We start from the raw sequence: 24,363 nt of genomic DNA on the forward strand, positions 1-24,363 counted from the left end.
ATGAACGGATCTCTCCAATGTGAATGTTGATCTCTCTCTCTCTCTCTCTCTCTATCTCTGCATCTTCTCTGTTTCGGTAACACTGTATTCTGCACTCTTTTCTGCTACCCTGATGCACTTTGTATGGAATGATCTGTCTGTAAAGCATGCAAAACAACACTTTTCACTGTATCTTACATGGGACAATAAATCAATCAATTGATCAATCCTGTGAAACAGTGTTTGTTATATTCCTCTCTCTCTGAACTGTTAGTGCAAAGTGAAAAATACCTGTGCCACATGTAAAGCTCAGCCTCTATCTTGTCTGAGTCAGTATCCAGGCTTGACCAATCAAGCACAAATATACATAGATTACTCACCAGACACAGAACAATGAAAACATTGAATATGACAATAATGAACTTCAATATATCTGACCTGGGAGTACCTAGCGTCAACTCTGGGTAATCAAAATGCTTCCTTTTCTAGACAAATGGTGGTGGGGTGGATAATTTTTTTTTAAGAAAAGAATGAAAACAATTAAAGAAAGAAGTGGCACATCTACCTTCTTGAAACACAATGAGAGGTAAAGGTGAAATGAAGATTACACTTTGCATCCAAGAGAAAGGGATGACTTTAGAACCAATTTATTAATAAAATCCTGACAGAAGTATTGAGAAGTAACAAGTGAGAATTATATGATGTATACATCTACCGTCAACAAACTACTCATTCTATCATTCAAATATAGGCATAATGGAAAGCAGTGGGAGCACCCTTAAATATCTGAACTAAACATTCAACATTATAACATGCAATGAAAACTGTTATTATACAATGGACTATGAAACTCCTGCAATAAATGCTCTAAGAAGGTTAAAAAAAAACACAGAGCTTTCATCGAATGACACCAGTGCATATTCTCTCTCACATACATTCAGAACATGAAGCAGAGTACAACCCCATGTGACTGAGAAAACAGTGCCCTTTTTAGTTGATTCTTATTATTGAAGGAGCTCCTATAAATGAATGCATAAATATGTTCTAAGCAAATTGTCATTCATCCATCTTGGAATGTTAAAATCCGTTTGGCAGATGGCAATGGGTTGAGCATCATGTAAGTAGCTAATGTTCAGTATAGAACAGATGATCTTTTAAAGGTGAGTCTTGTCTTTGACTGCCATTTTCTTTCCAACAATTGATTGCTTTGGCTGCAGCTCTTATAGCATCAGTCGGTTTCCTTCCCTGTCTATAGAAATAAAGTTACATTAACAGCTTCTTCTATATATTTCCCTTTAACGAGCGAACAGGATGCCACATCACTGAAGCTTCATTGCGATGATAGTCTTAGATCATAAGAATTAATATCTCACCTTTTTTGAATAAAGACAAAGCCACTGTTCATTTCCCTCAGACTTCCTTTCAATAGACTCTGTTATGTGATTATCACAGTCACAATTGATTGTCTGGATAGTTCAAACAAATCGTAACTCTGTAACAGGTAAACATTCCAATAAGAGGCCTATTGTTTTTAATATAATCTTATAAAGGCTTCACTTAGTGACCTTGCCTTTAGCTACTCACTCCCTTTATTCTTTGTTTGTAGCATAACTTGATGTTTGCTGCTTTGCAACAGTTTGGCAGGATTTTATTTATTGCAGCTTGTCAAGAATATCCGGCTTGAAAATTGTGTCATAAGAAGTTTCACATAATTAGAGAATAGCGCTGCTGAATTTTGACTAGTTTTGACTGTGGGTGATGGTTGAAAACAGTAAAGTCAATAGAAATAAAATCAGGAGAGATTTATTGTATACAATTAAATCAATATCGTCTTTCAACCAAAGTCAAAATCATTATATTTAGTTTTGTTTCAAACAATTCATATAAGAGCACATGCTGACATCTATGCTTAAGAATCAGAGAAACATTTGTGATTCGAACACAGAAATGGGAGTTACTGATTTTGGATTAATTTAGCCCTTTCAGAATAATTGGGAAAAAAAATACCCTGAAGTTGATTATATCTTTTCATGACCTTGTTTCACAACCCACCAGTGTAACTAGTCAGGGTTGAATGAAGAAACAGGACTCTTTAAACTTGCATATCTGTCAGGATTTATGCAGCAAATGTATACCTGATAAATGAAAAACCGATAATAAGTTGGTTTCAGCACGTATTTCACAATAATGCCCTTAGTGTTCTGGTTGGCTTGCCATTATCAGGTGACCTTCTCCTCCGCCATCAGTGACTTCCAGCGCGGTCTGTTGGAACCATCAAACACACATTGTTTGAAACAACAAGCTGAATTTTACTATTTGTTTGGCTAAATGTCAACTTTGTCAAGTTTCACGGAGTGTTTCTCTCTGAGTCCTAGCGAAATCTCTTACTGTATCTTATTAAACTCACCTCATTAGCTATCTACCCAGCCCTGTGGAGTCCATTTCACCCCAACTAAACCCCATTTTGCCAGTCACCGTTCCTGAAAAATATCACCATTCCCTGGATATAGGGTCATCGAGTCGTAGAGATGTACAGCACAAAAACAGACCTTTTGGTCCAACTCGTCCAATGCCGACCAGATGTCCTAATCCAATCTAGTCCCACCTGCCAGCACCGAGCCCATATCCCACCAAGCCCTTCCTATTCATATACCCATCCAGATGCCTTTTTCAATGATGCAATCATACTTGCCTCCACCATTCCCTCTGGCAGCTCATTCCACACACGTACCACCCTCTGAGTGAAAAAGTTGCCCCTTAGGTCTCTTTTATATGTTTCCCCTTTCACCCTAAACCTATGCCCTCTAGTTCTGGTCTCCCCCACCCCAGGGAAAAGACTCTGCCTATTTACCCTATCCATGCCCCTCATGATTTTATAAACCTCTGTAAGGTCACCCCTCAGCCTCCGACGCTGCAGAGAATCTACTGAAAAATTGGCAACCCTGGTGCTGGTGCTATCTTTATGTACCTAGGCAAGCACTGGCAATCTGGTGTTGCCCTTCACCAGCAACATAATGGAACAGCAGCTACAAAGCTGTGCAGCCAGTTGCTTCTGATGTAAAGACAAACCTCACTGGACTCTCACACGTTTGTACATTTCTCACATTGTTGACATCATTCCGGTCCCTCAGCTTACGCGAATAATGTCACAATGCTGCAGCTGAAAAGGTATGGATTTTCAGAGCTGCAAACAGCTGTTGAAATAAAGTGCAAAGATGAAGTGAAAAATCAAACAGCAGTCTCCCACTTTTAAGTTACTGGCTGAATCAAAATGGCTATGCATTTTCCACTCTCTATTTCTCCAGAAATGAAAGAAGACGTGAAACGGAATTTCTTTCAAACTCTCAGAGAAAAAAGAACTATGAAATAGCAACAAAATTATTTCTTTTTAAAGCTGAGGTTTTCAATCCTACTATCAGTGCTGGGGAAAGAGTGATACAAGCTGTTTTACAGTCTAACTCTCATTGACAATCAGGCAGGAGAGAATTGGAAGAACTCCATATCCATGTTACTTATCAATGGGATTTGTTCAAAGTTAGAGCTCAAGAGAGGGAAACTATTGGCCAGTGTGACCACACTGGTACATCTAACTAAACCCTGTGAATTTGGACAAATTCAGAATTTGAAAAGATGGTGTCATCAAAGCTAAAATTGTCTTACGCATCAGAGATCCTGAAAGAGAGGAAAAGTGCAATCTCAAGAAAGTTATCGAAATGTGCAGAAGCTTTGAGATTGTCAATCACGAGATGAAAGATTATGGCCAGGGGGCAGGATGTAAATATTCCAGAGGACAAGACAGAAAAAGAAGTGAAACATGTCGAGAATGGAGACAGCAGAGCTCTAGATGCAAGAAGCGGAATTATTTTCTTTGTAACGACATAGCTAGAAAGAGTAAAAGCAGTCAGTAAAGATGGCTACTGGACTAATATCAGCCAATGATTCTAATGAACCACTTTAGACGATAGGAGTGTTTGGCTTCATCAGATCTATATGGGGCAAATATTTGTGACTGGTACAATGATGATTAATGAATGGGCGCATCAAGTGGACCTGAAGTGTCAGGAAGGTACTGGTGCTTTGTGCAATATCACAAAGTGGCTCGAGATGGTGAGCCAAAAACAAGGCTATATAGAACATAGAACACAGAACAATAAAGGGCAGAACAGGCCTTTTGGCCCTTGATATTGCACTGACCTGTGAACTATTCTCAGCTTGTCCCCCTACACTATCCCAAAATCATCCATGTGCTTATCTAAGGATTGTTTAAAACTCCCTAATGTGGCTGCGTTAACTACATTAGCAGGTAGGGCATTCCACACCCTTACCACTCTCTGTGTAAAGGACCTGCCTCTGACATTTGTCTTAAATCTATCACCACTCAATTTGTAGTTATGCCCCCTCATGCACGCTGATGTCATCATCCTAGGAAAAAGACTTTCACTGTCTACCCTATCTAATCCTCTGATCATCTTGTATGTCTCTATTAAATCCCCTCATAACCTTCTTCTTTCCAATGAGAACAGACCCAAGTCTCTCAGCCTTTCCTCATAAGACCTTCCCTCCAGACCAGGCAACATTCTGGTAAATCTCCTCTGCACCTTTTCCAATGCTTCCACATCCTTCCCGAAATATGGGGACCAGAATTGTCCACAATATTCCAAGTGTGGCCACACTAGCATTTTGTATAGTTGCAGCATGATATTGCAGCTCTGGAACTCAATCCCTCTACGAATGAAACCTAACACACTGTATGCCTTCTTAACAGCACTATCCACCTGGGTGGCAACTTTCAGGGATCTATATACATGGACTCCCAGATCCCTCTGCACATCCACACTACTAAGAATCTTTCCATTGACCCAGTACTCTGCCTTCCTGTTATTCTTCCCAAAGTGCATCACCTCACATTTAGCTGAATTGAACTCCATTTGCCACTTCTCACCCCAATTCTGCAGTTTATCCAAGTCCCCCTGCAACCTGTAACATTCTTCCACACTGTCCACTACTCCACCAACTTTAGTGTTGTTTGCAAAATTACTACTCCATCCACCTATGCTTGCGTCTAAGTCATTTATAAAAATGACAAACAGCAGTGGTCCCAAAACAGATCCTTGTGGCACACCACTAGTAACCGGACTCCAGACTATTTTCCATCAACCATCACTCACTGCCTTCTTTCAGAAAGCCAGTTTCTAATCCAAACTGCTAAAACAACCTCAATTCCATGCCTCTGCATTTTCTCCATCAAGCCTACCATGTGGAAAGTTATCAAAGGCTTTACCGAAGTCCATATATACCACATCAACAGCCCTACCCTCATCTACATGCTTGGTCACCTTCTCAAAAAACTCAATGAGGTTTGTGAGACACGACCTGCCCTTGACGAAACCATGTTGACTACATGAAATCAAATTGTTGCTTGCGAGATGATTATAAATCTTATCTCTTATAATCCTTTCCAAAGCCTTTCCTAAAACAGAAGTAAGGCTCACTGGTCTATAATTACCTGGGTCATCTCTACTGCCCTTCTTGAACATGGGCATGATATTTGCAATCCTCCAGTCCTCTGGTACCAAACCTGTAGACAATGACGACTCAAATATCAAAGCCAAAGGCTCTGCTATCTCCTCCCTAGCTTCCCAGAGAATCCTCTGATAAATCCCATCTGCCCCAGGGGACTTGTCTATTTTCACTCCTTCTAGAATTGAATATACCTGTTCGTAACTAACCTCGATCCTTTCTAGTCTAATATCTTGTACATCATTCTTCTTCTCTACAATATTCTCCTTTTCCTGAGTGAAAACCAATGAAAAATTTTCGTTTAGCACCTCTCTGATTTCCACAGGGTCCACACTCAACTTCCCACTTCTGTCTTTGATTGGCCCTATTCCTACCCTAATCATCCTTTTATTCCTCACATACCTATAGAAAGCTTTAGGGTTCTCCTTTATTCCATTTGCTAAAGACTGCTCGTGTCCTCTCTTTACTCTTCTTAACTCTCTCTTTAAATCCTTCCTGGCTGATCTGTAACTCTCCATCACCTCATCTGAACCATCTTGCCTCATCAACATATAAGCCTCCTTCTTCTTCACAGTAAGAGATGCAATTTCTGTAGTAAACCATGGTTCCCGATCCATATCACTTCCTCCCTGTCTGACAGGGACATACCTATCGAGGACACACAATATCTGTTCCTTAAACCTGCTGCACATTTCCATTGTCTTCATCCCCTGCAATTTGCCACCCCACTCTATACATCCTCATTCCTGCCTATTCGCATTATAATTGCCCTTGCCCCATCGATAACTCTTGACCTGTGGCATGTACCTATCCCTTTCCATCGCTAAACTAAACGTAACTGAATTATGGTCACTCTCTCCAAAGTGTTCACCACAACTAAATCAAACACCTGGCCTGGCTCATTACCAAGCACCAAATCCATTGCGGCCTCCCCTCTTGTCGGCCCTTCGACATTCTGTGTCAGGAAACCTTCCTGTACACACTGGATAAAAACTGATCCATCCGACGTACTGGAGTTATAGCATTTATAACTCTATGATGCTACTATCCTCATGCCAAAAGGACCAAGAAAACTGACAGCCCAGTGCAATGGGAAGAATAAAGATCAGGATCACCAGAGAGTAAACATTAAGCAACATCATTTTATCCCAGTTGAAGCAAGTCTAAAGCTTGAACTATTTATCCTAAATGTCCTTGAAGGGGTTTGCAATGTTTCACAGTCCACACCAAGGCATTGATTGTTGAACAGATCCTAGAAAGTTACAAAGATGTTTTTGCAAGTCTTGGATGAATATTCTCTGGTGAATACCATCCCCAAGTGAATGAGATTGTGCAAGCAATGAGCATTTGCTGTGCAATGTTCTTGCTGTCCTCAAGACCAGCCTGAAAGACAAGATTGGAGAGCTGGAAATGTAGGGAGCTATAGATAAGTAACATTGCAGCAGTGAAACATTCCTGAAAGCTGAGCGATTGCATGGATGCAAAGGGTCTCCATAAAATATTGAAAGATCTCACCATTTAATTCCAACATTGAGGAAATCTTGCAACAGTTTATAAAAGGAAAGGTATTTTTTTATGGGAGCGCCATAAGAAGGCATAATCTCAGTGTCAGATTAGATTAGATTCCCTACAGTGTGGAAACAGGCCCTTCAGCCCAACAAGTTCACACCGACCTGCCGAAGAGTAACCCACCCCCTATATTTACCCCTGACTAATCCACCTAGCACTACAGGTGTATTTAGCATAGCCAATTCACCTAACCTGCACATCTTTGGACTGTGGGAGGAAACCAGAGCACCCAGAGGAAACCCACGCAGACACAGGGCAAATGTGCAAACTCCACACAGACTGTTGCCTGAGGTCAGAATTGAACCCAGGTCCCTGGCACTGTGAGGCAGCAGTGCTAACCACTGAGCCAACCATGCCGCCCCATACAGTCATACAGTCGTAGAGTTATACAGCACAGAAACAGATCCTTCAGACCAACTCTTCCCGATCTGATCTAGTCGCGTTTGCCAGAATTTGGCCCATATTCCTCTAACCCTCCCTATTCATATATCCAACCAGATGCCTTATAAATGTTGTTACTATACCAGCCTTCACCATTTCTGCTGGCAGCTGGTTCCATACACACACCACTCTCTGTGTGTAAAGGTTGCTCGTCAGGCCCTTTCTAAATCTTTCGCCTCTCCCCCTCAACCAATGCCCTCTAGATTTGGACTCCCCCACCCTAGGAAAAAGACATTGACTATCCCCCTAATCATGCCCTTTATGATTTTACAAACCTCTATCATATCACCCCTGACACTCAAGGAAAAAAGCCCCAGTCTATTCAGCTTTTCCCTACAACTCAAACCTTCAAGTCTTGGAAACATCCTTGTAAATCTTTTCTGCAGCTTCTCAAGTGTAGCAACATCCTTCCTATAGAAGGGTGACCAGATTTGTATGCAGTCTTCCAGAAACGAGGAAGCATTGTTTCTCTCCAAGGGTAGTGAATCTGTGGAATTCTTTACCATAAAGGGATGTATGTGTAGGACTGCTAGGAATATTTAAGGCTGAGATAGATTTTCAATCAGTAAGGCAGTGAAGGGTTATGGGCAAAATTGATGTCAACTATGATTTCATCAAATCGTAGAGCAGACCCAATGGGCTGAATGGCCTACTGAGTATGGTGCCAGCTGTTTTAAACCTGTGAAGAAGCAGTGTTAAACGTACCCAGATGCACCACCACTGCTCCAACGTCACCTTTTGCTGTCTTACTGGGCATGTTTCAAAGAGCTAACATCGTAGGATGAATTGTTTCTTTCTGTACTGTATTGTAGTGTTCAATAACTCCAGAACTCAATTATTATACAATTCAATTATTTATGATTGAATATAATGTGGGCACTGGGACATGCATAACACAAGTCCCAGCTGTGTGAAAATTAAGAGTTAAAGCAGGCCATTTCAGTTTGAGGAATAAATAATAATTACAGGACTAGACTAATTTTTTTCCCCGAAGATAAAATATGAGGAAAACATGCAGGGACAAGCCAAAAAAAGGATAAAGAAAGACATTTTAATGTGGACTGACAAAATAAAACTTAACTGTAAATTTTACTTGTTCATCCATAAATAAAGCAACTATTGGTATAATGCTTTCATTAGAGTAATTAGCAGGTAATTTATGTTTATGGAAGATTAGAGTGAAATTGGTTTTGGTTACTTTGAGCATGTGATGCTTACATTTTCAGTTAGGTTTCTATATTATAGTTGATAACAGATGGGCAATGATGAAAATTAATGGCAACAGTTTTAAAATATTCTGTATTAAGTTGCCTTTGGATACATAGGGCTTGAGTTTCTCCTGAGTCAAATCGAGTACCTGGATTATTTGAGCAGGCAGAAGGGGAACTTTGCCGATGACCTCAACCACTGGGTGCACACTGTATTCTGTGACCATTCCTTTTCACATCACTACCACTGGACATACAACCGCACAAACAAAGAACAAGTGTAGGTTATTTGGCTCTTTGAGCCTGCTCCACCATACAGTAAGATCAGGGCTTCCTATGTCTTGCCTTTTACCAACCAATGCACAAATTCTCCAATTTAATCTCACTGGATCACCCTTCTAGAAGGGGAGCACCTGAAATCTATTTTTGAGCAGCTTCTCCTCTCTTAGAAGTGAAGTGATGGAAGTCCACTGACAAGTGAACATACCATTATCAAGTTTGAGGATGGGATAAAAATAGATAAGATTGCAAATGGTGAGGATGACATGCTCAGCTGCAAAGAGTTATAGGCAGGTTAAGTGACTGAACAAAGTCAGCAGATGCAATGTAATGTGAGAAAATGTGAGATTATGTACTTTGGCAGGGAGGATAGAGAGCAGAGTGTTATTTAAATGGAGAAAAGGCCGCAGAAAGGTGCATCAAAGAGAGATATTGGTGTCATTGAATCATACAGCACAGAAGATGCCTGCTTAGACCATTGAGTCTCTACCACCAAGAAATATGCTGCTATCTGTCCAAGTGCTTGAATCAGAAAAAGCTAGCATTCAAGTTCAACAAGGGACAGGGAAGGCAGTTGTCATCTGTATTTCAAAGGGAATCAATGGCACTAGCAAAATCACAGCGAACACTCTGATCAGCTTTGGTCCCCTCATCCAAATAAAGATATATTGTCCAGAGAAGGTTTACTAGATTGATCCCTGGTATGAGACAAAGGAAGCACATGGTGAGGACAGTGCAGGAGAGAGAGAGAGAGAGAGAGAAAGAGAAAGAGAGAGAGAGAGAGAGAGAGAGAGAGAAAACCTGCACAGTTACCACCTTTGCTGTTTGAATTTGTGTATCGCTGGACATTGGAGTGCATCTGGGAAAATTAACAAAAACTGTGAAATTCACAACTAATCTTGGAGGAACTGTTGGGTGAAGTTCACAGCACAGAATCAGATAAGTTAATTGTTGTTTTAAGTCTGTCCAAGAGAAAGGCTGCAGTAGTGAGTATAGTGGATTCTTTCTTGATTATATGTTTTTGGAGATAAGTCTCTTGATTAAACTTAAAATATAAGCTATAGCTATTAATTTAACTTGGAGCAGTGTTTGTAGAGGAATAAGACGGTGTTAATTTCTGGGCCTGTAGATTGTGAAGGAGCAAAAATGGCCTTTGCAGTGATATGTTCTTCATGTCAGATGTGGGAGTTCAAAGAGAGTTTAAGAGTTACTTTGGATTATATCTGCCATAAATGCTGTTGGATGCGAATCTTATCAGATCGAGTGGATCGGTTGGAGAGACAGATAGCAGCGATGAGGAATTTGCAACAGTAACAGTATGTGATGGATGGCAGTTGTAGGAAGGGGGGAACGTTTCAGTCACATAGATGGGTTAACTCCAGGAAGGGTAAGAGAGGTAGGCAGCTAGTGCAGGAGACTTTTGTGGATATAAAAATCTCAAACAGGTATGCTATTTCGGAAAATGTAGGGGATGATGGATTCTCAGGGGAACGTAGCATGAACAGCCAAGTTTCTGGTATTGAGACTGGCTGTAATGCAACGAGAGATATGTCGGGTTCCAAGAGATCAATTGTGTTAGGGGATTCTGTAGTCAGAGGTACAGACAGACGTTTCTGTGGCCAGCAGAGAAAAAGCAGAATGGTGTGTAGTTTTCCTGGTGCCAGGATCAAGGATGTCTCAGAGAGGGTGCAGAATGATCTCATGGGGGAGAGGGGCCAGCAGGAGGTTATTGTCCACATTGGAACCAATGACATTGGAAAGGAAAAGGCTGAGACTCTGAAGGGAGATTACAGAGAGTTAGGCAGAAATTTAAAAAGAAGGTCCTCAAGGGTAGTAATATCTGGATTACTCCCAGTGCTACGAGCTAGTGAGGGCAGGGAGGATTGAACAGATGAATGCATGGCTGAGGAGCTGAGGATCATTGAAATCTCTTTTGGGGTAGAAGTGACCTGGACAAGAAGGACGGATTGCACCTAAATTGGAAGGGGACTAATATACTGGCAGGAAAATTTGCTAAAACTGCTTGTGAGGATTTAAACTAGTAAGGTGAGGGGATGGAACCCAGGGAGATAGTGAGGAAAGAGATCGATCTGAGACGGGTACAGCTGAGAACAGAAGTGAGTCAAACAGTCAGGACAGGCAGGGACAAGGTAGGACAAATAAATTAAACTACATTTATTTCAATGCAAAGGGCCTAACAGGGAAGACAGATGGACTCAGGGCATGGTTAGGAACATGGGACTGGGATATCATAGCAATTTCAGAAACATGTCTCAGGGATGGGCAGGACTGGCAGCTTAATGTTCCAGGATACAAATGCTACAGGAAGGATAGAAAGGGAGACAAGAGAGGAGCGGGAGTGGCATTTTTGATAAGGGAGAGCATTACAGCTGTGCGGAGGGAGGATATTCCCGGAAATACATCCAGGGAAGTTATTTGGGTGGAACTGAGAAATAAGAAAGGGATGATTACCTTATTGGGATTGTATTATAGATCCCCCAATAGTCAGAGGGAAATTGAGAAACAAACTTGTCAGGAGATCTCAGTTATCTGTAAAAATAATAGGGTGGTTATGGTAGGGGATTTTAACTTTTCAAACATAGACTGGGACTGCCATAGTGTTCAAGGTTTAGATGGAGAGGAATTTGTTAAGTGTGTCCAAGACAATTTTCTGATTCAGTATATGGATGTACCTACTAGAGAAGGTGCAAATTTTGACCTACTCTTGGGAAATAAGGCAGGGCAGGTGACTGAGGTGTCAGTGGGGGAGCACCTTGGGGCCAGCGACCATAATTCTATTCGTTTTAAAATCGTGATGGAAAAGGATAGACCAGATCTAAAAGTGGAAGTTCTAAATTGGAGAAAGGCCAATTTTGACGGTATTAGGCAAGAACTTTCAAAAGCTGATTGGAGGCAGATGTTTGCAGGTAAAGGGATGGCTGGAAAATGGGAAGCCTTCAGGAATGAGATAACAAGAATCCAGAGAAAGTATATTCCTGTCAGGGTGAAAGGGAAGGCTGGTAGGTAAAGGGAATGCTGGATGACTAAAGAAATTGAGGGTTTGGTTAAGAAAAAGAAGGAAGCATATGTCATGTATAGACAGGATAGATCGAGTGAATCCTTAGAAGAGTATAAAGGAAGTAGGAGTATACTTAAGAGGGAAATCAGGAGGGCAAAACGGGGACATGAGATAGCTTTGGCAAATAGAATTAAGGGTTTTTACAAATATATTAACGACAAACGGGTAACTATAGAGAGAACAGGGTCCCTCAAAGATCAGCAAGGCGGCCTTTGTGTGGAGACACAGTAAATGGGGGGAGATACTAAATGAATATTTTGCATCAGTATTTACTATGGAAAAGGATATGGAAGATATAGACTGTAGGGAAATAGATGGTGACATTTTGCAAAATGTCCAGATTACAGAGGAGGAAGTGCTGGATGTCTTGAAATGGTTAAAGGTGGATAAATTCCCAGGACATGATCAAGTGTACCCAAGAACTCTTTGGGAAGCTTGAGAAGTGATTGCTGGGCCTCTTGCTGAGATATTTGTATCATTGATAGTCACAGGTGAGGTGCCGGAAGACTGGAGGTTGGCAAACGTTGTGCCACTGTTTAAGAAGGGCGGTAAAGACAAGCCAGGGAACTATAGACCAGTGAGCCTGACCTCAGTGGTGGGCAAGTTGTTGGAGGGAATCCTGAGGGACAGGATTTACATGTATTTGGAAAGGCAAGGACTGATTAGGGATAGTCAACATGGCTTTGTGCATGGGAAATCATGTCTCACAAACTTGATTGCGTTTTTTGAAGAAGTAACAAAGAGGATTGATGAGGGCAGAGCAGTAGATGTGATCTATATGGACTTCAGTAAGGCGTTTGACAAGGTTCCCCATGGGAGACTGATTAGCAAGGTCAGCTCTCACAGAATACAGGGAGAACTAGCCATTTGCATACAGAACTGGCTCAAAGGTAGAAGAAAGAGGGTGGTGGTGGAGGGTTGTTTTTCAGACTGGAGGTCTGTGACGAGTGGAGTGCCATTTGGATTGGTGCTGGGCCCTCTACTTTTTGTCATTTACATATCTGATTTGGATGCGAGCATAAGAGGTACAGTCAGTAAGTTTGCAGATGACACCAAAATTGGAGGTGTTGTGGACAGCGAAGAGGGTTATCTCAGATTACAACAGACGGAGTTTAATTCAGATAAATGCGAAGTGCTGCATTTTGGGAAAGCAAATCTTAGCAGGACTTATACACTTAATGGTAAGGTCCTCGGGAGTGTTGCTGAACAAAGAGACCTTGGAGTGCAGGTTCATAGCTCCTCGAAAGTGGAGTCGCAGGTAGATAGGATCATGAAGAAGGCGTTTGGTATGCTTTCCTTCATTGGTCAGAGTACTGAGTACAGGAGTTGGGGGATCATGTTGTGGCTGTACAGGACATTGGTTAGGCCACTGATGGAATATTATGTGCAATTCTGGTCTCCTTCCTATCAGAAAGATGTTGTGAAACTTAAAAGGGTTCAGAAAAGATTTACAATGATGGTGCAAGGGTTGGAGGATTTTAGCTACAGGGAGAGGCTGAACAGGCTGGGGCTGTTTTCCCTGGAGCGTCGAAGGCTGAGGGGTGACCTTATAGAGGTTTACAAAATTATGAGGAGCATGGATAGAATAAATAGACAAAGTGTTTTCCCTGGGGTCGGGGAGTCCAGAACTAGTGGGCATAGTTTTAGGGTGAGAGGGGAAAGATATAAAAGAGACCTAAGGGGCAACTTTTTCACACAGAGGGTGGTACGTGTATGGAATGAGCTGCCAGAGGATATGGTGGAGGCTGGTACAATTGCAACATTTAAGAGGCATCTGGATGGGTATATGAAGAGGAAGTGTTTGGAGGGATATGGGCTGGGTGCTGGCAGGTGAGACTAGATTGGGTTGGGATATCTGGTCAGCATGGACAGGTTGGACCGAAGGGTCTGTTTCCATGCTGTACATCTCTATGACTCTATGACTCTATGAAGGCACTGCCTTATGAGGAGAGGTTTAATAATTCAGGTTGGTACTAATTGGAGTTTAACAGAGTGAAAAGTGACTTTATTGGATGATATAAGATCATTAGGGGTTATGACAAGGTCGGTGTGAAGATTGTTTCCCCCAGTGGGGAAGCCTATGACCAAAAGGAGATCAGGGATTTAAGATAGTGATGAGGGAGAACATCTTCTCTGCGAAGGTGGCAAATTTGTTGAATTCTTTATCATAAAGGGCTGTTGAGGCTGCTGAGTATTTGAGGCTGATATTGACAGAATTTTCATCAGTAAGGGAATCAAAAGGCAAAAAAATGGAGTTGAGTATGACCATGGCAGCCATGATCTCATTGAATGGCATCGTTTGAATGATCTTGTAATAGGGATTTCTTACTAGTTTTATTTGGGGATTTTCATTGTAATGGGTTTCCATTTAGTGTTGCTAAAGCAAAAAGAAATGGAAAACAATGAAAACATTACAGAGGTTTAATATGAGGTTGAGATCATGAAGAAAATATGGTATTCACCCCAGTTTTGACATAATATGGTCTGATACTTCATTGCTGCATTGAGAATGACCCAACTACTAGAGATGCAGTTTTTCAGGTGGAATATTAAACCAAGACTTCTCCTCTTGAATAAATATGAAAGAACCTATCATACTTCCAGTAAAGAGCAAGGGAGTTCATTCTGATATGTTGGCTAATACTGATCCCTCAACCAACTTTACTCAAATACCAATGATCTGGTTGTTATCACATTGCTGTTTGTGGAAACATGCTGTGCTCAAATTGGCTACTGTATTTCTCACATGACAAAATAACCTGATTGGCTGTAAAAGTGCTTTGACACAGCTTCTGCTTGCGAAAGGTGCTATATGAATGCAAGTTCATTTACATACCTCAGCCAACTGTATCGTGGAAGTATCCTGTTGTAGAAAATTGAAATAAATGTCAGTCTGTTACCTTTTAACAGCATACACCAACACTAATGCAGTAGATATTCTATTGCCCTTGAGAAATAGCTTCAATAAAGTCAGCTACAAGTGGTTCTGTGATTATAACAACACAAAATAAATCCTGCAATGCCATACTGTGTGCCATAGATTTCATTCCATCAGACTTTAATCCACTGCTTATTACCTTGTGATAGCCTTATAATTCAGAAAAAGCAAGAGAATGAACATCTATTAAATGCCAAAAATGTAGCTCACAGTCAGCAAGTAGTTTTATTTATTTGCTGCCTTTTAAATCTGCTTGATTGGTTTAAAAAAAATCATTATCCTTGCTTTGTGAATGCAAAATAGATCCTATTTCTTTCAGGTGTTTTTGTTTGCTTCTGTCAGGGATACATTTGGAACAGTTGAATGATCGGTAAATCAAAGCTGTGTTTAGAAGTGATAAGACAATGCTTTTGTCTGATGTCCAGGGTAGCTGCCAAATGAAATGAGATAAAACCTCAGCTGGCTTTCTAATTATGAAATTAAATTGCTCTTGCAAGGAAGGCAGTTTTCAGGATGTCCACTGCAGATGTGTGGATTAATTATTTGTAACCAATCAATAAGGGATGAGCAGCCTCCAAGGGCTATTGTCAATTGAGTTCATTCCTTCAGATCTAATGAAAAGCAAAACCACACAAATCGTATCTAAACTAAAGCAATTTCTTCTGTGGAGCTGCTTGTGTCTAAACATGTGTTACATCCTAATGATTCCATGTTGTCTTGTTTATATCACCACCATATTACACTTGTTCTGGAAGCGCTTATGAACGGACCTGTCATATATTAGAGTTGATCTTTCCTTGCACCTTCTCTGTAGTTGTAACACTATATTCTGCATTCTGTCCTAATATCCCAATGTACCTACGTCCTAATATCCCAATGTAGCACGCTAAACGATACTTTTTGCTGTATCTCAGTACATGTGACAATAATAAATCAAATCAACTGCATACCTCCATACCTGGGTGCATGAAGTTAAAAATCACACAACACCAGGTTATAGTCCAACAGGTTTATTTGGAAGCACTAGCTTTTGGAGCACTCTGAAAGCAAGTGCTTCCAAATAAAAGTGTTGGACTCTATCCTGGTGTTGTGTGATTTTTAACTTTGTACACCCCAGTCCAACTCCAAACCTGGGTGCGTGGAATAGTTTTGAGTTGAAGTTATGTCTGTACACCTCTCATTAGTAGAAAGCCTGTACAAGCTAACATTGTAGAAATCTAAAGCACTTCCAACCAACAGAGACAAACTGAGCAGTAGACATTAGCAGTGGTGATTGGAACTCCTTATGGCTTCCATATTACTTCTACAGAAGTAGGAGGAGAAAATGTGTCATGACATGATTTTCTGTAGCTCAAAAGGAATGAATACTATCATTTTTTATGCCAGCGATACTTTAACTTTTTTTAGTCGAAAGATATAACCTTTCCTTCAACACGAACAGCAACAACTTAGATTTCTCATTATTCAGACTTTAATATATTGTAACTTCTCCAGATTGGAAATCTATTTTTCAGAAGCATCAATTGTCCAGAATTGTGTCACTGGTATTATTTTACGTTGGAGCAGAAACACAAAACAGTATTCAGATGAGTAAAACTATTTTTATTTCCAGCTTTTATATGTTTCAGATATTTACCTACAGTGTTTCCTGGTTCACCCACTTGTGGTTAGGCATTCTAATATCATTGTATAATCCGGAAAGTTCCAAAATCCAAAAATGACTCTGTCCCAATCATTCTGGACTGGAGAGGGTTACATTGTACAACACAATGTTTGCAAAAATGCAAGTGTTGCGCATCAAGTGTATTTTAATAATGATTTTAAGAAGAAAAAAATGATTTACTGATTTTCACATTCAGATTTCCTAGAATTACAGTGATATTCATGCTGCTTTCAGGGCTGACTCGTTCCTATTTGAGATAAGACAGCCAGAGCACAGGCAGCCCACACACTACTTGTGTGTCAAACAAGGCCACTTCTAGTCTGATCTCCCCATAAGACCAGAGCTATGCAGTATAGCACTATAACATTCTTTCACAGGACTCTGACTACCATTCAATATTTTTCGACACGACTGAATATTTACAAAATCATCAATCCAACAGTGAAATGGCCTGCATGTTCTACTGGAACAATCTGCTCTATGTTTAAATATACTGACGATATCAAAATGTTCACTTGTCAGGCTCTTTGAAGGCATTCTCATCCAAACTCATCAGTTTTAACAACCACATTCAGAGCACTATCCATCCATTTGCTTGCGGGCATGAGCAAAGATTTATTCATAATTTGACGCTAAATCAGTAGTTTCATTTGGGCAAGGCACAAGGCTAGTGAGCGTTGCAAATGGAAATGTCATTCTCATACAGTGAGTGAGTTCTCGTGCTGCATGTTATTGGGGATACAGTCAATGGAGCATTACTCTGCCTCTTGTTATTCACCATCTAAAAATGAAATGAAAGAATGACTAACATTTATGCAGCACTTTTCATAACTTTGAGATCTTCCAAAGCACCATTTAGTTGATTCATTATCTTTTTTTTATTTTTTAATAGAAATTTAACATTTTTACAAGTTTACAAAAATAAAAAAAATCTCAAGTACAAACATTGATATACAATTAAATCTTAAATAAATAATAACCAAAACTTAACAAAAGAAAAATACTGAGAAAAAAAAAACAAAATTCAACTAACTACTAATCTAATCTACAACTAACCAGAGTGTAGAATTAAGTCTCTTACATTATTCAAATAAGAGAGAAAAAAAAAACAACGAAAAACACAGAAATTGGGTAGTGAGATACATGCTCGGAACGTGTTAACATCAAATGTAACAAAACCTGTATTCATGCAGGATTCCTCTCCCAAGGGGCCCCGGACCAGCCAGGTTCACAATCTCAATTAAATAAAAGCCTTTGTTAGGATGGCCGAAATATCTGTATTTATATAATTCATGAAGGGCTGCCATATTTTATGAAATAATCCGGTCTTTCGGTGCACCATATTTGTAAGGAAGTCAAGGGGAATACATTCCATAATTAATCTGTGCCAATTTGAAAGTCCAGGTGTTTTTCCTTGCACAGAAAGAGAGAATAGAAAATAATCTCTTCCCGTGCATATCCAGGGAGGGTAAGTTTGAAAAGCCCAAAAGGAGAGATACAGGATCCACTTTAATTTCCGTTCCTAAAATTTCTGTCACGGTAGTTGCTACTTTAATCCAATATCTACGGATCTTATGACAGGTCCATAGGCAATGTACAAGAGTGCCCACCTCTACTTTACATTTGGGACACATTGGAGATGTTCCTGCCTTAAAATTTGCCAATCGATCTGGTGCTATATGGGCCCTATGAAGTATCTTCAGCTGGATAGCCTGAGTTCTGTTGCAGATGGTGATCCTTCTGGCATTTTCCCAAATGTCATTCCACGTTTCTATAGAGATTTCTAGTCCCAAATCCTGATCCCATGTTTTAAGCAGATTGTCCATATATCCCGATACTTCATCATGTAATAAATGATAAATAGTACTGACGGAAAACACCCCCATTGGCCGTAGCACTCTACCTTCTCTATCTGATTTATAAAGACTATCTGATAACGTAGTCTTCTTCTGTATATAATCTCGAATTTGGAAGAATCGAAAGAGGTCTCCATTAGGTAATCCGAATTTCTGATGCAGCTGTTCAAAAGACATCAGGACCCCTTCTTTAAACAGATCCCCTAAACAAGAGATACCCCTGGATCTCCAGAGTTTGAAAGTAACATTTGTAAGCCCCGGTTGAAATTCCCATGCTCCCACTATCGGAGCATACGGGGATGTTTTATGTGAGTTGCCCTCATTTTGCCGCATTATATTCCAAGCTTTAATTGTGTTTAGTATTATAGGGTTTTTACAGTGATCCGTGATGATTTTCCTCTTGTCTGAAAATAAAAGGTTAATAAGTGGGCATTTTACTTGAGAAGCCTCGATATCCAGCCAGATTGATTGTGGGTCAGACAAGACCCAATCAGCTATTGTAACTTAATAGGCAACTTAACTGATATTTCCTAAAATCTGGGAAATCCAATCCTCCCCTCACCTCTGGAAGCTGTAGCTTCTTCAGCTTAATGAGGGGCCATCTATGATTCCAGATAAAGGAACCCAACCAGCCATATAATTTACGTAGTGCCAGCCTCGGCAGCCTCACCAGAAGCATTCTCATAGGGTATAGGAGACAGGGCAGGACATTCATTTTAATTAGTGCTATTCTACCCAGCCAGGAAATTGGAAGGTCTCCCCATTGCTGGAGGTCCTGCCTTATCCTTTCCAGTAAATGCACAAAGTTAGCCTTGTATAACTGACCAAATACTGGGGTAATAAAAATGCCTAAATATAAGAAACCCTCCAGGGGCCACCGAAAGGGAAAGTGGGTCCGTCCACTAAGTGGGGTATCATAGCAAGGCCACCCATTGGCATAGCCTCCGATTTTGAGAAATTAATTTTATAGCCTGAGAATGCACTAAATGTATTAATAACTTGGATTAAGCGAGACACGGACATCAGAGGATTACTGAGGAATAGAACATCATCTGCATAAAGGATAATTTTGTGTTTCCACGTGCCAATCCTCGGGGCAGTTATATTAGGATCAGCCCGTATAGCTTCTGCTAGTGGCTCAATTATTAGCGTAAATAGCAATGGCGAGAGAGGACATCCCTGATGGCAGCCCCTATCCACACTGAAGCTATCCGAGCCTAATCCATTGGTAATCACAACTGCTTTGGGATCACTATACAGTGTTGAGACCCATTTGGTAAACAACTTTCCAATGCCAAACCTTTCCAATGTATAAAACAAATATGACCATTCAACCCTGTCAAATGCCTTTTCCGCGTCTAATGAGACGACTACTCCTGGTATCTTTCCCTGATGGCAGGCTTGAATCACATTCAAAACCCTTCCAATATTATTGGATGATCTATGGCCCTTAATAAACCCCGTCTGATCCTCCTTTATGATATGTGGCAATACCCTTTCTAGCCTCAATGCTAACGTTTTAGAAAGGATTTTAAAATCTACATTTAGCAAGGATATTGGTCTGTATGACGCGCAATCTTCTGGGTCCTTTCCTTTTTTAAGGATAAGAGAGATATTTGCCTCTTTCAGCGAAGGCGGGAGGCAGCCCTGACTGTATGTGTAGTTATACATGTCCATAAGTGGACCAGCCAATATTCCTGTAAATTCTTTATAGAATTCAGCTTGAAAGCCATCTGGGCCAGGTGCCTTACCGCTCTGAAGTTGCCTGATTGCGTCAAGTATTTCTTGGATTGTTAGGGGAGCATTCAAGACCGATACCTGTTCCGGAGTTAGGTCCGGAAAGGTCAGGTTTTTAAAAAATGATTGCATCCTCCTAGTCCTGTCTTCACAATCCTGCGATTTATATAAATCAGATTAAAATTTTCTAAAGAATGCATTAATCCTTTTATGATCATGAGTCAAAATACCCGTACTTTCCTTGATAGACGTGATAGTTTGAGGGGCCTTTTTTTTTCTTTGCAAGAAATGCTAAATATCTACCCGGTTTATCGCCAAATTCATATAACCTTTGTTTTGCAAATATTTCCCTCTTAGCCGTTTGGGTAAGCATGGTGTTTAGAGCTGTCTTAAGGGCCATAATCCTTTGTAATTTGATAATAGAAGGTCTGTCAGCGTATGCTGTTTCAGCAGCTTTTAAGCGAGCTTCGAGCAGACGCTGTTGTTCTCCCTTTAATTTTTTCTGGGTCGCTGAGTATGAAATGATCAAACCTCGCGTGTAAGCTTTGATGGTCTCCCACATCATTGATGGGTTGCTAGCCGTACCTGAATTAATTTCTAAAAAAGTTTTAAATTCTTGAGAGAAGTACTTTACAAATTTACTATCTTTCATCAGAAAGGGGTCCATACGCCAATGGCGGGGGGATGTCTCATTGTTCCTCGCCTTGATTTCCATATATACAGCAGCGTGATCAGAAATTGCTATACTACCTATTTTACAGGATGATATGGAATTTTAAAAAATCAAGGGGACAAAAAACATTTCAATCCTGGTGTGACATTTATGTGGATTGGAGTAAAAAGAAAAATCTCTGCCCTGAGGATGAAGGCATCTCCATACATCTACTAATCCTAATTCTTTGTTCAAATCCACCAATTGTCTAGATCTGGGAGACACTTCTGCAGTGCTCTTGGGAATCCTATCTATTTCCGGATCCATAATACAATTAAAGTCTCCCCCTATAACTGTATGACGGGCACCGAGAGCCATCAATTTTGAGAAGGATTCCGTTATAAATTTAAAAGGATGTGCCGGGGGCAATACAAATTTAAAATCCCATCTTCTTCTCCATTTATAAGGGCTTTAATCAGAATATATTGTCCAGATTCGTCTTTTATCTGATTTAGGATTTTGAAAGGGAAATTCTTCCGAATAAGAATAACAACTCCCCTGCTTTTTGAGCTAAAAGAAGAAAAAAAGGCCTGATCAAATCCACCCTGTCGTAATTTCAAGTGTTCTTTATCCAATAAGTGTGTCTCCTGTAGGAGAGCTATATCAACTCTTTCTTTCTTGAGATTAGATAATATTTTCTTCCTTTTGACTAGCGAATTACTCCCCTTGACATTCCAGGTGCACCACTTAACCGACTGATCAACCATCATCATCCAGGCAAATCCGAGACCCCTCGGGAGGGGAAACCCTATCCAGAACATCCTGAGCATAGAGCATATAAAATTCACAAAAATAAAGGCTCTCTAATACACTCACAACAGTATAATAAAAAACTATTTCTAAATAAAAATAATATAAACGTATTTGAATGGAGATCTTCCCCCTTGTTCCCAGGGGGTATCACTTCCTTTCCAAAGGTCCATTGTATCCTCTCCCAACCAGTGCCCCACCCGTGACCCAGGCGCTCCTCAATAGGATGAGGAAAATTCAAATATACTACAGAGCTAGAGTTAACAGTGAGCACCCTACCCCCCACCCCCACCAATACCTGGATATATTTGGTAATGTTTATACCATGTATAAGCATATATAACTATAAAATTACAACCTCAACAAGTAATAATTAAATATAATAATACAAAATAACAGGGGTAAACAACCCCGCTCCTAGAGACAGAGGTAAAATAGAATAAGGTAACCACCTCTCCCCACCAACATTAACTAAACCCCCCGGCCTATATATTTATATATAGAATAATAAAAAAAAACAAGGGGGGGAGAAAATCGTTAAGTAGAGAACAAATAAATAAATCCCTCTTCCCATCCCCCAAGATAATATTAAATAGTAAGGTATAAAAAAGGGGGTGGATATAAACCAGAGTGGGGGGAAGGCAAACCAACATCAATTATCTCTTACAATTTATCTAAGAGAGTCCAAAAATTCCTTGGCCTTTTCCGGCGATCCGAAGTTATACACGGATCCTTCATGGTTAAAGCGTAGCGTCGCTGGGTAGCCTAAGGAGTACTGAATATTTAAGTCCATTAAACACTTCTTCGCTTCATCAAATGCCTTCCTCTTTCGGACCAGAGCTGGGGAAAAGTCCTGGAATAACATGATCTTGGATCCTTTATAGATCATGGTTTGGGGATCTTTCCAAGATTTCTAGAGGATTCCAGGAGTATCTGCCTCTCCTTATAGCTCTGCAGCTGGAACAGGACCGGGCGGGGGCACTGGTTCGAGCCGGGCCCGCGCATTGCAACCCGGTAGGCCCATTCTACCCCTACCTGGCCTGATCCAGCCTCCAGATTCAACAGCTGTGGAAGCCACTGTTCGAGAAGCGCTGTAAGCTGGCCTTCCTCTTCCCGTTTGGGAAGGCCCAGCAAACGAATATTTTTTCGGCGACCTCAATTCTTGAGGTCGTCAATGTGGTTCTCTAACGTGCAGACTCGCTGTTCGAGAGTCCGGACCCGATCCACGGCTGATTGCGCTGTAGTCTCGGAGGTCGTGGCCTTTAGCTCTGCCCCCCGACTCGGCGCTCGATTTCCTTAATGTCTCGGTCGTGCTTTTGCAGCGCAGCCGAGAATGAGTCCCATCAGCTTCGGGATTCTTCAATAAAAGCGTCGATCTTCGCATCCAGTTTGGAGATTATTTCCACAAGGCTCGCCACCGTAGGTAAGTCCCCCTACGGACAACTCTGCTGCAGCTGCTTGTTGAGAGCTGCAGGCTCCCTTCCCTTTAGTCATTTTTACTGAAGATTAAATTGTTTAAATTCAATACTAAACAACTAATTACATTAAGTAAAAGTTATTTTAAATGATTTGGTAAGTGTGGTGGGGGTGGGTGACCCACTTTGCCCAATTCTTGGGAGGAGCACTGTAGACTCAGACTTGCTGGGTCACCGCCATCTTGGATCCCCCTCGATTCATTATCTTTTAAATATTGCCATTGTTACTATGTAGGAGAGTCAGCAAATAGCTTGAGCAAAATTTAGCATTTCTGGTGTTCCTTCATCATAACGTTTTAGTAGAACATAGAACATAGAAAGGAGGGAAGAAAACACAAAGTAAAATATAGAATTTGAAGGGAGTTTAGGGGCTCAGGTATTCAGGAGCATCTGTGCACAATTTGTTGATTGTGGCACAGAAGGATTGAGAAAGTGATTAATAAGGCATATGTCATCTGGAGCTTTATAAATAAATGTCCAAGAGTCCAATAAAAGAAATACGTGCACACAAAAAAAAATGTTTATAATCATCAGGGATTTGGACAGAATTGATAAAGAAAAGCTGCTCCTGTTGATGGAAGGGTCAAGAATCAGAGGACGCTGATCTAAAGTGATTGAAGAAAGAGCCAGAAGATGACACAAGGAATGAAATCTTTTGATCTCGTGAGAGGTTAGGATTGTGAACCTATTGCCTGACCATTTAGTGGAGGCAGATTCAAATATGGTGTTCAGAAGAGAATTGGATCATTATCTGAAGAAGAAAAGATATTGCAGGGTTATGGGGACGAGCAAGGAAGTGGAACTGACTGAATTGCTGACACAGAGATCTTCCACCAATACAATGGGGAAAAAGGCATCCTCTTGTGTTATAACCATAGAATAGCTGTCATTGCCAGAGGCTACTTAATTGTCCTTCAGGTAGTGGAACACCTATCCGCTGTTTGCAAAGCAACTAATGACCAGGGTGCATTGCGGGAAGTTCTGTGATATTCGTGACAGACTGCTTTACTGGAGAGAAATACATGAAGTCAAGTGAGTTGTATCAGCTTTCACAAGAGTGGATTTGAGCCTCAACACTTCTGGCCAGGTTAGAACAAAGAGCAAAGAAAATTACAGCACAGGAACAGGAATTTTGTAAACTTTTATCATTTTGCCCC

The 24,363-nt window shown here is 40.7% G+C and overlaps 1 long non-coding RNA gene across 1 annotated transcript in view; it reads right to left on the minus strand.

The window, feature by feature from the left end:
* Window positions 1–610: 610 nt before the first annotated feature.
* LOC140453660 (uncharacterized) overlaps window positions 611–24,363 on the minus strand; it is a 127,589-nt gene continuing 103,836 nt past the window's right edge. Inside the window, exons 2-5 of the long non-coding RNA XR_011952449.1 lie at window positions 14,912–14,938; window positions 2,115–2,241; window positions 1,353–1,471; window positions 611–1,228 (exon numbers count right to left, since the gene is read on the minus strand). This is a non-coding gene — a long non-coding RNA (uncharacterized lncRNA). The remainder of the gene's footprint in view (window positions 1,229–1,352; window positions 1,472–2,114; window positions 2,242–14,911; window positions 14,939–24,363) is intronic.

Source organism: Chiloscyllium punctatum, chromosome 27, assembly GCF_047496795.1.
Source record: "Chiloscyllium punctatum isolate Juve2018m chromosome 27, sChiPun1.3, whole genome shotgun sequence".
Taxonomy (NCBI): Eukaryota; Metazoa; Chordata; class Chondrichthyes; order Orectolobiformes; family Hemiscylliidae; genus Chiloscyllium; species Chiloscyllium punctatum.